The sequence below is a fragment of the Colias croceus genome, chromosome 13 (assembly GCF_905220415.1).
Source record: "Colias croceus chromosome 13, ilColCroc2.1".
Classification (NCBI taxonomy): Eukaryota; Metazoa; Arthropoda; class Insecta; order Lepidoptera; family Pieridae; genus Colias; species Colias croceus.
Genome location: NC_059549.1, coordinates 1,792,480 through 1,808,632, shown reverse-complemented (window position 1 = coordinate 1,808,632; position 16,153 = coordinate 1,792,480).

Here is a 16,153-nt window from a genome sequence, read left to right as displayed (position 1 = left end):
ACCGTGATGCTGATGTATGCACACGCAGTACGCCCTAAGATAAGCTTAGGGCGTACTGCGTGTGCATACTCTATCAAAAGAGATCGTTTTTAAAATGTATTATGTAATTATAATTATTATTATTATGTATCTCAGTTCCATAATACACGGGTACCATCATAAGGAAAGTACCCGGTCCTTTGGAAGGCTTACGTGGGGACACGGATCCAACACGCAGAGGCCCTTTCGAGAACTTTACTGTGTTGTGGGACACCAGCCGCAGCCTGCCCATGACTGCACTATAGAGATACAGCCCTGGGCAGTCCGCGGCCGATGTAGGACTATTGCAAGATAAGGAAACAAAATAAACTGGGCTATGGAATGGGATGTTAATGGACCGGAATTAAGGACTATGGAAGACTATGGCACCTGCCTTTCTACTAAGATATAGCAAAAAATTGTTGGCAGGTGGTGACTCGCCCTCTCACTGTATGGGCCCCCGAAACAAGTCGCTGCAATAGTGCGACAAGGGGGCAACATATTGTGAGCAGCTAAGGGTGGAGAGGCGTCCCTGGACTTTAAACTCCGATCACGCGCTCCCTGAGGGTCCAGCATCACGTGCCCACTCGCCACTTACGATTCGCATCCACCCTTCGAGCTAAAAGCTCTCGCGACTCCACTCTGGCCGGCCGGATAAGGCAAGCCAGAGGTGGGGGTCCTGTCCTCGTCAGGCTTCACTCCGACCGGCCGGTGAAGGCAAGTCGGAGATGAAGACAGGGGCCTCCCCCGGGAGCGCTCGGTTCCCGCGGGGTCGCTACTCCCCGACACCCCGCCACAAGGTGTCCTGCGGGTTGACTGATTGCACGGGTGGAATATCTATTATCACGTAAACAATAGATATCCCAACCGTGGGCGATGGGGTCGTCACATCCCTACGCCCTTATTATAATCTCTCTCCATAATACACGGGTATCGCCGTAATGATGATACCCGGTCCTTTGGAAGGCTTACGTGGGGACACAGGTCCAACACGCGGAGGCCCTTTAGAGAATTTAATGTGTTGTGAGACACCAGCCGCAGCCTGCCCATGGCTGCACTATAGAGATACAGCCCTGGGCAGTCCGCGGCCAATGTAGGACTATTGCAGAAAAATGGAAATGAATAAAACTGGGTTATGGAAGGGGGTGTTAGATGGACTGGTATATTGGGTCTATGGGGGCTATGGACGTCTGCCTTTTCAATATTAAAAATTGAAAATTATGGCAGACGGTGACTCGCCAGTTCGGTCGATGGGCTCCCAAAAAGGTTACCGATAATGGCAACAAGGGGGCAACATCAGCTGAACGGCTGGGGGTGTAGAGAGGTGCGGCACCGGTTTCACCATCGCGAGCCCGCGGGCCCGGAGCGGGTTTCCCCGCTATTACGCCATTAGACACTTCCACCCCCGAGCATATAGCTCTAGCGGCTCCACTCTGGACGGCCAACAAAGGCAAGCCAGAGGTGGGGGATCCTGAACCTCGTCATTGTTCACTCCGAACTGCCACCGGGACAGCCCAGAGGTGAGGACAGGGACCTCCCCCGGGAGCGCTCGGTTCCCGCGGGGTCGCTACTCCCCAACACCTCGCCACAAGGTGCCCTGCGGGGTGACTGACTGCACGGTTGGGATATCTATTGTAGATATGCCAACCGGGGGCGATGGGGTCGTCACATCCCTACGCCTTCACATCCCTACGCCTTTACATCCCTACGCCTTTATTATAATTATTATTATTATGTATTATTTATTAATGTATGTATTTATTTAAAAATAGTTTTGAGGATTATCAGTGTTACAGCGAGTACAGCTGTTAAGGTGGGTAGAACGAAACTTTTACTCTCCTAAAATAAAATGACGTAGCAGCTTCGTAGCACATTCGTAGCACCTTGCGTGCCCGCATCGTAGCTTTCTCTTTCTTCGTCTACGTGCCACTTTACGAGTGTACGAATAATACTTATTACGAGTCTACGAATAATACTTATTACGACTACGAATAAATTTTATTCTTTACTCATTTGAATTGTTAAGTTATCTGGTTTCTTAACAATTCAAAACTCATCTTACGATTATTTGTTATTTTACTATTAAGTATTACGCATATTTTTTGGGTGTATATTACGATATCTAAGATTAACATTAGACTTGATTTTCTAAAAATTTCGAATGTTCAATGACACAAAAGTCAATGAAATACTTTGCCAAATAAAATAGACATAACGTGTATTTTGGGATATCGCACCCGTTACGTATTCAAGTTCAGCTGTAAATAATTTATTCCCATCTCACCCGCAGAGAACCTTTCATGAATTATTAAAGTAAATAAAATACCAAATGGAAATTGCTATGTTTATTGATTTCCGATCGTCTACTTGAAGGTGTGAGGAATCCAATTTAGCTTTCCGGTCGCCTTCACCCATCAAATATGGGACTTCCTTGAGTTAATAATCTCTGTGATATTATAATTAATTAATCATAATAATTTTTCTTTCTTTTTGAAGCTTATTTCATGCCAGCGTAACTATGGATACAGAGACAGAAGATTTTAATAATCCGATAGTTGATATTTCGTTTAATTAAGTTCTGTATATATCGAGGTTTCATCCCACTCAAATTATTTCGTATTTTTCATATCAATATTTTATATATGGACATAAGAATACGGAAAATTTCAAAGAAGAAATACAAATCTTGCATGTCAATTAAACTAGCCTAGCGTTTAGAGAGTGAAACTGAGAACTTATAATAAATGCAAATACAATGTAGTACAGTTTTTAAATCATATAACAAAGATAATATTATGTGTGTAAATAGGTTTGAGGAAATTGCATGTTTTTATCATAAATATAAAAAGTGATGACTCACTACATTTTTATAAAAATTCTACTATTTTAAATTCAAATAGAAAAACGATCCATGAAAGCAAACGCCTATTTCCCCACTCTCCATAGAAGAGTCTCGAACGATCGTTTGTTAATAAACAGTAAATTAAAATGACATATTTATAGCACTGATTGCCTACACGTGCTGTAATAAAGAACATGCCTGAATAGCTTACCGATATCTATACGAATAGAGATAGGTTACATAAAGGAGGGTATTCATATATGATTCGAATAGGGAATAAATACCTACAAATTTTTGTTCCGTCATTAGTCCATGGAAAAGTTACATTTGGGGTCGCAATTTTTAGAGGACGCAATTTTATTTTTTTGATGTGTAGTAGTAGGTCAGTGTGAAGCTATCACCAAGTTTGTGGGGTCGTCACCCTTGTCCCACGGGCGCCATCTTGAAAAGAGCGGTTGATTTGTTAGCATTATTTGTTGCAAATTAAATTCTCAACAACTTTAGTTCAGTACCAATCAGTACCAAACCACTATTTTCAAGATGGCGGCCGTGGGACAAAGGTGGCGACCGGGCGCGCAAGTAGCGCGATGTTTTGGGATAAATATTATTTTCTATTTCAGAATTATACGAAAGATAACCATCTCAAATATCGTATTAAATATTAACAATACTTGGCATGAACAAGCAAGAATTAATGTAGGTCACTTAAATTAATTAAGTACTAAAATTTCATGAAGAAAATTTGTTCAAATTATATCTCAGTAAAATAAATTTGGTAGTGTAGCGTTGAATATTATTAGAGCATCCAATATATTATTATTATCCCGATTGCTTAAGTTATTAGAGTTTTTCAGGTAACATTTATTTTTAAATATACCCTCAACAACGTTATATAGTTTTGTTAGAGTTTAAAATCTGTTCGTGACGTTTGTTGGAAAAGCCTGCTTATTGTGGAGTTAGTTTTAAATATTTTTTAAATAATATTCTCATTCTGTTTTAAAAACTAGGTGGTTTTGCAATTTTGGTCGATATAGATTCAACGTTAAAAGCTGAATTAAAACTAGCCAATAGTAAGTATATAGTATATTAAAATTAAAAATAACTAATAAAAAGAAGCATAACTAAAATCAATAGTGAGTACCTACTCGTTAAAATATATAAAAATATGGTAAAACTTAACGCCGCTTATGCATACGCGTCTACATTATTTTCTTTGTATAGTTATGTGATGAAAAAATATTATCAAAATAACGTTATTTCGCATTTACATAGGAAATTAAATGCACATTTATTAGTAGCTAAGTATTGCATTTTACTTTCAGACTGTGAGGCGCAGTTTAAAGATAAAAACTTTATTTGCATTCGTAGATAGTTATATTGCTTATTATTCCATTTTAACTAACAGTGGACAACGAAAAGCTGGCATCTGATTTAATATTATTTCCATTATTTTTTTTATTACTAAAAAAACCGAAGCTCTAGCACAAACAAAACACAAGTAAAGCACAATCAAGGACATTTTTCTCTCTTTGCCACTTTGAAACGGACGGTTCGCTAAATTCAATACAATACGAATTAATTAACGTTAAATATGAATAAGCATTAAACCCAATTTGCGATAAGCAAATATCGCAATACCCACTTGTCTACTCCGTAGAACTTGCTAACAAAAGTTCCAATTAACGAGGCCTTACAGAATTTCGGTTTATTACAGAACATTCTGGCTAATTAGCTCTTAATTTTTCTATTCAATTTCTATATTTATGTTCAATATCGAGGTTCGTGTTCAAATGAGGTACGGAATTTTTGTCTTATATAATTTTTTTAATTAAGCGACGTGTAAATTATAAGGTTGAGAAAATTATTTTCAATACGCTTATAGCTTCCCCTGTATGTTTGTGTAACCGACATGTTTGTATGCAATCGACTCCTTTAGACTCGATTGTGACCCACTTTACACGGACAGATTTAATTTAAACTTTGTACACTTACTTATCAAGAATTGGTGACAATAAAAATATGTGATGCGTACTTAGGTAGATATATTATGCGATAATAAAGTATTTTAAGCCTGTTCTTTAGCCTTTTAAACTACATATATTACTTTATTTTCTATGAATATTGTTGCATTACATACTTCGAATAGAAACGGGTTTATTGTTTATCATTAAGCTCAGCTGTGTCACCAACAAAGGTATGCAATGGAGCAGAATCTCACTAAGGGCTTAAGTCTTCATAAAGTCTTCTGTTCATAAATGGAGGTAATAATGCTCAAAACAATCACACTGCTCTATTTTCACATTTTATCCCATCTTTCTATATAAGTATATAAAACTCAAAGGTGACTGATATAGTGATCTATCAACGCACAGCTCAAACCGCTGGACGTATCGGGCTGAAATTTGGCATGCAGGTCGATGTCATAACGTAGGCGTCCCCTACAAAAGGATTTCCCGAAATTCTTGCGGGAACGGGGAAAAAACGGGGATGCACGTACAAAGTCGTGGGCGGAAGCTAGTTATTTAATATAATCAAAGTAAAAGCTTGCAACGATGGATGTATGTATGATTGTTACTCTTTCACAGGATCACTGGATATCCACTGATCGGTTTTGGATGATACCTAGCAGTGATGTAGCTTATGAGCCTGAATATATATAGGCTATAGAAATATTTGCTTTTGCTCGTGAAATCGTGCGGCACAGCCAGTATAATAGGAAATATAAATGGAGACTTAATTACCTCAAGAAACTTAAATAGGCTGTGATCTTAAAATAAAATATATTCAAAAACAAGCTTCTCACGAGATAACGATTGCGTCATGATTGAATTAAACTACATATAACTAAGCCGTGTTCAAATGGTGACCTCGACCTGAAAACATAGGCAAAGGTCGCGCAGCAGCGGTGTCAATTCGCCAGGGGGCTACAATGTCACTTGTTTCATGTTTGTGCTAATATCATCCAGCTACATTTCCAGCGAAGTGTTTTCTATGATACTCGCGAGAATAGAGAGAAGTAGTCATACTTAGCATGCTATTATGCAGCAGGCAAATATGCAATGAGCCAGGAATGTTTTTACTTTAAATAGTTTTACGCGGTGGCTGAGTGTTTAAGTGATGTCACGTGTTCTAGCTTAGAGTTTTATAAATGGTTTATTAAGATTTATGTATGAAGCCCCCTTTTTTGTCTTGTAAAATATAACGATGAATGTTTCAAAATTGCAACCTTTAAGTATTTTACTAATTTAGCTTTTCTAAGTAGTCGTTTGCACTTTTGAGAAAAGCGCTTTTATTACCTATGTCTAGAGCGATTCGTTCTTAACACCGATTTCTAAGATAAACCTGTTTTACAGTACAATTTTACAGCATTGTGTACCTTGACATTCGTAATCCATACTAATATTATAAATGCGAAAGTAACTCTGTCTGTCTGTCTGTTACTCAATCACGCCTAAACTACTGAACCAATTTTCATGAAATTTGGTATGAAGATATTTTGATACCCGAGAAAGGACATATGCTACTTTTTATCCCGGGAAAATGACGCAATCTCGGAAATCCCACGGGAACGGAAACCATGCGGATTTTTCGTTGAACGCGGGCGAAACCGCGCGCGGAAACCTAGTAAATAATAATTGAGAAAACAACAAACATTGATATGATAAAAAATACAGGATATTAAAGAGCTATTTTTTAGAATTTCAAACATCACAAAGCTTTTAAATTGCCAATACATCATATGCTTTTATTCTAAAACTAGATCGATGACTCCCGCGGGAATTGCATCGGATTCCAATATTTCCCAATAATGCGAAATTTATATAACTGTATAATAATCTATCCATTCTGATTCTAGCTTATCGAGTTAATTAGATAAATTATATTGTGTATTCGTTCGGGATTTCATAATAAGCTGGAAATTCCGAGTAATTTCAATTAGTTACGCGAAAACATCATGCTTGCTTTATAAAATATTGTCGTACTTATGATAAATATTTCACTGTGATAAAATTTCATAAAATGTCCAATTTTATTTAATACAAAAATATAAGTTGATGTACGCGAAAAGAGCTTTTAATGTGTATCTCGTCAAATGCAGATACATTTGAATGATATTTAATATAACATTTTTGTTATTACTTAAAATAAATATTTACTTGAAATTTGCTAATAATTAAATTAAAATAGATCACTAAGAAATAAAAAAGAAATGCATAAAAAATTTACATACTTACCAAAATAACTTACCTCTTCATAACCACTTACTGAAACCAATATTATATGGTAAATATTATATGAGCTAAATATTTTCGTTATCTGATATGAAAATAACTAGAGCAATCTAGAGTTAGGCAGATGTTCTGCCGAGCCTGCTATTTTGTCGGCTTCAAAACTTCGCGTAATTGCGCCAACCAATTTGTCCAAGTTTTTCTTGTTAGATGAAATAGTGAACATGATCTGATATTAATGAATAATTTGTGTATAATAAGCTTGTTGAAGCGTTTCATAAACAATGTGGTTGTGTAGCATTTTATTCTTTTGTGATTATTATATTTCGATTGATAATAATGAATATGATATATGTAGTTATAAAATATAATCAAGGTATGTTTCCGTGCTGGACATATTACAGTACATTTTATAGTGTTCGAAGTTATAATCCATACTAATATTATAAATGCGAAAGTAACTCTGTCTGTCTGTCTGTTACTCAATCACGCCTAAACTACTGAACCAATTTGCATGAAATTTGGTATGGAGATATTTTGATACCCGAGAAAGGACATAGGCTACCTTTTATTGCGAAATATGTACCACGGGCGAAGCCGGGTCGGACCACTAGTATTATTATATAGTAATGAAGAAGAACTAGAATAATAATGTAACAATTAAGACACATTTAAATAAATCATTCAAATTCCATTTACAGATTTAAAGGTAGGTAAGTAATAGAATAATAATTGTCTATAGTAAGTATAATGTAGAGATAAACTCCCTTTCACTGTCTGCATCTCGTAAACAATGATAGGTAATTACAAAGTTGTTCGTCATTCATCGCCATCTTCAAGTTAACAATTGATCCATCCCTTTTGTTCTCGCGTTCAATAAAAATATCTATTCATAGACACAATACGGAATATTTCATTAGATTTTCATGTTTTAGAGGCCGTCTTTTATTTAAAAAATGACAATATATAACTTACCAGCGCTCCACCTCGCTTGGCTGCACTTTCAAAGGCAAAATATGTTGAAAAACCTTTGAAAAATATAACCAATAGCGACGGTATTATACGGAACTATACATGACTGTTATTTTTTTTTATAACATGCATATTCAATATTATAATTTATTCTTATAAATGAATTATATTTGCAATCGTAGTAAATTAATTTTAGCATATATACAGAGCAGCTTACAACCTCACAATAGATCTTTGTCATGTGGTGCGTATATCTTCCAACGTCGTATTCCAATTCAATTTCAAGTTCAAAATTATATATCATATTTCGTACGATGAAATGTTTGTGAGACATGCTTAATATTATGTTAAATGTGTCTACAATTACATGTCTGTATTTGTTAGGTAATATATTAGATTTATAGAAAAAATATTTTTCATTAATGGAGACGGTTGAAATCTTCGTTGAAAAAGTCGCTTTGGTAAGTCCTTTAAATATTGACTTATGTAAGTAGATTGTAAAATAAACTGTGTGGTCAGCGTAATGGCTTTTGCCTTTTGGCTAAGGTCTTATAGAATGTAAGGTCTCTGCAAAAAATGGTTTACCTACTGAACGATTGTGTATATGTTAAGTTGTTAAGTAAACAGTATTAAGGTACACCTTCCATTTTTTAATTAATGATCGAAGCTTTTAGTATGTATATTGGTTACTGAGCTGTGTAGATTGTAGATTTTCTTATGTATAATTGTCAGTATTTATAAATCATTAATTGTGTTCAATTAAGTATTTTCCATATATTACATTCATATACGTGTCATACATATAAATTGTTAAAATACTATTTAATATTGTTAAATACACATATAGTTCTGTTGTTAAATATGCAAAAATAGTTGAATCAATTTCAAAATAACATCCTAGTAAAAGAAAGTAAATTCAAGGATAACTCAATTTCCCTTTTGATAAAAATTGACCTTTAGACTTTTAATGCTTTTAGTCTCCAAATTCTGAAGGTTACCTTTTACATTTAAAGTACAGTCACTGATAATAGTCAGGTTAATTCATTTTAAAAATTTAATTAATCAAAGCTTATAGAAATAAAATAATAAAGCCTAAAGTTAACATGTATAAACATATTTATATAGAAATAGGTACCCTATAATTGAAAAGCTATAATAATAGAGTTGTCTTTGTGTGAATTTGATATTAAAATCGACGTTATTAAGTACTTGTTTATCATAATAATATTATATATAATAAAGTTCAAGACAAAAGCATCCCTATGGGACGGTGTCGGATTCTGTAAACGGGTTAAATTTTCGAAGGGATATTCAAAATAATTTATAAGTAAACAACCCTTTCAATAAACCATAATTTCTCAAGCATAAATAAATATACCACGGTCCATGAGATACAGAGATGTTATAATTCATGAATATTTTAGATTCATTTACATTCTAACATAGAGTTACATTATAAAAGAACGCTAAACCTGATGTTTTAAAAAAAATACAGTCGAATTGATAACCTCCTCCTTTTTTTGAAGTCGGTTAAAAAGTGTTGTTCTTTGCCGTTTATTCTAAACTGATATTGTTATATTCTCGCTTCACTCCATACATTTTATAAAGCAGATAAGGCACATAATCGTCCTCGCTAAGCCTGGTATGAGCATGCATAACTTGCACTTATCATCACGATAACTATAATATTCTCGTATGGTGTATCCAAACGAGGCATAAAATAAAACTCGTAAAATATCTCTTAGCTAACACCTTACTTATCGCTTTTGCATAAAATTTATTTGTCTGTTATTGGGTTTAGAACCGTTTTATAGGCTCTCAAATGCATCATACGCATTCAAAGATAATATCTAAGGATAATATTATGTCGGGGGCCGAGACAAATGTCAGAGCCGACCGAATAGAAACTGCTATCGCTTATTCCAATTATTGACATGAGCTCATGAAATTTTTTGTAATGGTTCGGTCACACTTCCAACGACGACGACTACCACGACCAGTTGAATCCACGAATTGTCATTCGCTTACAGCAATTTTTAAAAACAGATACGTAGTACCTACATTTAATGTCCATCACATCGTTTTTCGTAACTATAATTCTACTAGAATGGAATACGACAAGATGGAATTCTGAGATCAGGATAGACATCAAATCAGCGGATTCCTTGACGCCTTGATCTTACAATCCTTTACAACATTATTCTTTCTTCATATACAAATACAAACTATAGACCCGGAGATGTAGTTGAAATTAAAAGATCTGTTTACTATTGATTATCAAGTCATGGTATTATTGGTACCACAACACTATGATTCAACAAAATATTTTGAAGTGAAACTTCTTTCGGTGCGTTGAGAGCAAAATTTCAAGGTCACGTCATGGCAATAACGTCACGTCGTGGAGTAAGGCGACAATTTTAGTATCTTTAAATCTTGCCACAGAAGTTTCACTTCTGATACGTGTGCTCGGCACACACGCTCTTATATTTGTGAGTTCGTCTGCAATGTAATTGCATTTGTTACAACTTACAAGTAAACGTTTCACCTCAATTTAGGCGAAGCACGTCTTCCATAAATAACAGTAACAATTTGTCGCCTTAATTAAATTGAGATAAAATCCGAGAATAAGTATTCATGCTAGCATCTAGAGAACTTTCTAGATTGCCGCCCCGCCCGCGCCGTGACTACACCCAGCTCCTAGTCTTCAGTATAAGGTATAGTATAGCTTATAATAAATGATTTTTATTTTTATTTTTATTTAACTCCGCCATTGACGGTCCCAAGCCCGTATGCGAAAGGAGGAGGGTTGGCTGAGAGATGACCAACCAGCTGTAAAAGGTCAACGTCGAGTATCGGGCGACGGTTAATTAACCCGACAGCTACAGCCTAACCAGCTTGTATAGGTGAGGGTAGGAAATGACCTTCACAACAACTCGCAACTCTGTGCATCCACAGAATCGAGAGCCTTGGCTTAGCCGCCCGGGCCACGAGGTAGAATACCTCTATAAAAAGTTACCCTAATCCCAAGGTGGGACTACGTGCCGAAGGGATGCATGGCTTGCAGGAGGCAAGTTCTAAGCGCCAACCTCGGCGGACCTGGCAAACGCCGTTGTATGTTGCCTTCTTGAGGGAATGGGCGTCACCCCTCTTGTGACCTGTTATATCGACCCTACTCGTGGGAACAAAATGAGCAACATCCACCCTGAAAACCAAAAATTAGATGATAAGAGCAACCCAAAAACTATGACCCAACAGCTTTTCCATAAAGGTATGTTTATAAATCGCCCGAGATCGAGTTCCTTCAGTGGAACAACTAACCAAAGGAACACTGATCTGGTAGATAAAACAACCGAGGAATCTGAATCTGAAGAACAACTGTTCACAGAAGTGTATTACGGCAAAAGGCAAAGATCTAGCCCCGACGCACTAATACGCAACCAAAAGCAAGCAAAACTAAATTACTGGCTAGCAACACCAGCAGTACCAACATCTAATAGATTCAAAGCGCTTGACGATATAGAACAAGCAGACAAATCTGAAACCCAAGCACCAAAGCCCATAAGACCTCCTCCACTATTTATCGACGGAGTTAAAAATATACAACCCTTAATGAAATTATTAGAAGATGTAGCAAAAGAAGACTATGAAATAAAAGTATTACGAGGTGATAGAGTTAAAATACAACCAAAATCGGGCGAAGCATATTCGACCATTTATAAAGAACTTAAAGCGAAAGACACAGAATTTTATAGTTACCAGCCAAAACAAGACCGCAGCTTTAGAGTTGTGCTAAAGAACCTACATCCATCTACAGACAAAGAGGATATAAAGATAGCCATTGAAGAGCTTCACCATAAAGTAGTAAATGTATGGAACATCCAAAACTCTAAAACAAAACAAGCGTTATCAATGTGGAACATTGAACTAGAGCCTCGCGAAAATAACAAAGACATATATAACGTTAAATACTTACTACACTGTCGCATTTCATTTGAGGCACCCAGACCAAGGCGAGTAATCCCGCAATGCACTAATTGCCAAGATTACAACCACACACAAAAGTTTTGCAACAGGAAGCCCAGATGCGTCAAATGTGCAGGATCGCATCACACGTCAGCCTGCCTACGGAAAGAAAGATCTAAAGAGGTCAAATGTATCCTTTGCGAGGGGAATCATCCAGCTAACTACAAAGGCTGCACAGTCTACAAAGAGCTGCTGAAAGTGCGATATCCCGCTCCCATCACCAGAGTCAGGAAAAATCCTGGCCACACCAGAAAGGAACAAGAACCTACAAACAAAACGTCACTTAACAGAAAATCGTATGCTGAAGCCACAAAAGAAGCTCCCAAACAACCAATGACACAAACTCCAGAAACTAGCGAACTCAAAACCATTACGGAAACACTTGTTAACCTGATGAACCAAATGTTAATTATGACCCAAACGCTAACCAATTTAATTCCAAAAATGTCATCACATTCACAGCATTAAAACTATGTGTATGGAATGCCAATGGCTTATCAAACCACTCGGAAGAGTTAAAAATATTTGTAAAAATACACCACATAGATGTTTTACTAATCTCAGAAACCCACTTCACCTCCAAAAGCCACTTTAGGCTACCCGGATACAATATGTACCATACTAACCATCCAGACAATAAAGCTCATGGAGGATCGGCCATTCTTATTAGGTCAAACATCAAGCACCATGTACTGCAAGATTACTGCAAAAACTACATCCAGGCAACAAACGTTGTGATCACAGACTGGATTAGTGACATCACAATATCGGCCCTCTACTGTCCACCTAGATTTACTATTAAAGAAGCAGAGTTCAGTAACTTCTTTCAATCACTTGGTGGCAGATTCATTGCAGGAGGTGACTTTAATGCCAAGCATTCGCTTTGGGGCTCCAGGCTTATCCTTCCTAGAGGACGAGAGCTGCTCAAATGCATTAAAAAACTAAATATGAATGTGGTATCGTCTGGTCAACCGACCTACTGGCCAACTGATAAGAGAAAAATCCCAGACGTTATAGACTTTTGTGTCAGCCAGGGAATTGCAAAGAACATCATATCGTGTGAGAGTTGCTGGGACCTATCGTCCGATCACTCTCCAATCATTGTAGAATTGCGTACAACCCCTCAAGAATGTATCAGGAAATGCGTTCTGCATAACAATAGAACTGACTGGTCACTATTCAGGGAGCTCACAGATCAAGCATTCAAAGAATCAGTTCGTCTAAAATCGAAGGAGGATATAACAGAAGCGGTGCTTTACTTCACCAAGTGTGTGCAAAATGCAGCTTGGTCATCGACCCCACCTCTACCATCTAGAAATCAGGATACCCATGTAGCAAAACATATATTTGAAAAAATAATTAACAAAAGGAGACTACGAAAACGCTGGCAAACAACCAGAGACCCTATTGCGAAAAAACAGCTCAATCACGCTAGCAGACAACTAAAGCGCACTCTGGAGAAAGATAGAAATGATGGTTTCCACAATTACCTCACCGGCCTGGATGCTACTGCTTCCTCGGATTATTCTTTATGGAAAGCCACCCGGAAACTAAAACGGCCCATTAATGTATCGCATCCTATAAGAAAATTAGATGGTACATGGGCACGGACAGACGAAGAGAAAGCCAAAACCTTTTCGGAACATCTCTCAAATGTATTCACTCCTCACCCATATGACGGCACACCAGAAGATGCAGCAGAAATTACTAACCGCTTAAGCAGTCCAAAAGGTACACACGATATGTCTATTAAATTTACCAAATCTGAGGTTTCCCAGACTATAAAAAAATCTGACCCAAATAAGGCCCCAGGATACGACCTTATCACAAATCGTATACTCAAAGAACTACCTGAATCTGGCATAATCTTCCTTACGTCACTATTTAATGCAATGACAAGACTGCATTTCTTTCCTTTGGAGTGGAAGGTCGCACAAATCATAATGCTGCTGAAGCCAGAGAAACAACCTGAGGAAGCAAAATCATATAGGCCCATAAGCCTGCTACCTACTCCATCTAAGATATACGAGTCCCTGCTATTGCAACGCATCCTGCCGATACTCAAAGAAAAGGAGCTAATTCCCGATCACCAGTTTGGATTTCGCAGTAAGCATGCTACCATCGACCAAGTGCATAGACTAACAAAACATATCATGGAATCATTAGAAAGTAAATCCTACTGCGCCAGTGCATTCCTAGATATATCTCAAGCCTTCGACCGGGTGTGGCATGAAGGATTGCTATTCAAACTAAAAAACGGGCTACCAGACTACCTTTACAGAATATTAGAATCATTCCTCCAGCAGCGTCATTTCATAGTACAACAAGGAGATGCACTGTCAGATCTTCGCCCTATAAAAGCAGGAGTTCCGCAAGGCAGCGTACTTGGTCCCATACTATACCTTCTTTTCACTGCGGATCTACCGACATCTGAATCTTTGGTTACTGGAACTTTTGCTGATGATACCGCTCTACTAGCTACACATAACAACCCAAAAATAGCCTCAGAAATACTCCAACAAGGCCTAAATGAGATATCCCTCTGGCTTAAAAAGTGGCGGTTAAAAGCGAATGAAACAAAGTCAGTAAACGTAACATTTACCTTACGAAGAGACTCTTGCCCTCCAGTCACGCTGAACAACATTGCTATCCCCCAGGCAGATCATGTGAGATACCTTGGGCTGCACTTGGACAAAAGGCTTACCTGGAAAAAACATATCTTCACCAAGAGGAAACAACTTGGCATCCAAACGCGCAAACTTTTCTGGCTGATTGGACGAAAGTCGCAACTGTCCCTAGAAAATAAAATGCTTTTATACAAAGCTATACTCAAGCCCATCTGGACATATGGCATACAACTGTGGGGAACTGCCTCCCATTCAAACATCGAGATCATACAAAGGTTTCAAAATAAAACACTCCGCATGATAACCAATGCACCCTGGTTCGTGCCTAACGATCTATTACATCGCGACCTACGCATGCCCACTGTAAAACAAGAAATTGTACGCTATACTAGAGCGTACAAAGAGCGTATAGAACAACACCCAAATTCACTGGCCCGGTCACTTATGTCAAATCAGACCAATGCGCGACGCTTAAAGCGTAAAATACCTCAAGACCTCATACAATCGCAGTAAATATAGTTACTGTTGTAACAATAAGGATGTGACACAGGTTACATGCCGTGCGCGCCAGCATTATAAGCACCAACCAGCATACTGCTGAATGTCCCCCAAGGAGACAGATTGCAGTAACTGAAGGAACAAAAAAAAAAAAAAAAAAAAAAAAAAAAATTATTTATTTATCAAGAGAATAACTATTTATATCAGTACAAACCACAATAGGTACATATTAAAGAGATTGTATAGAGTCTTATTGATATATGTACATAAATAGTATAGACTGAATTCGAATTACATATTCAAATATAATACATAGTTTTACTAATTTTTCTATGAGAAAAAAAAATTAACAATCCCCTTGTGCGTTTACGTAACATTTTAAATCATTTTTCGAAATTGGAATTCATTTTATACGATCTCTGAAAACTTTAATTGGCTGAGGCAATTAAGAGATTTTTCAGATAGCCTACGTAATGGTTTGGTGTTTCGACGTTAATTTTTTAAAATCATACAATTATTTCCTAATAAATGTATATAATATATATTAATGTGAGGGTTAATGTTTATGAATAAAGTAACATTAAGTAAAAACTTGTGTTTTAATTAGCGTGTTATACATTAGAATTACAGGGAAGAGAATTTCTTCATTTGTTGAAAATGTATAGTAGCGTGAGATAAAATTATTTCCTAACAATAGTGTATTAAATAAGTAGTTTAGAAATATAAATAATACAAATTGTGTATTGCAGGAACTATTCATAGTGCGTATTCTTTGATACAGATTACAAAATGTTGAATTTTTTTAAAAAAAGCTAGTTAGTTACGCATTCAAGCGAAAAAGAATGTACTTTTTAATACAAATGAGAAAATAAAAGTAATTCATTCTCGTATACCATACGACTCATCTGAACTACATTGTAATGCATGCAAATTGTGCCTTACAT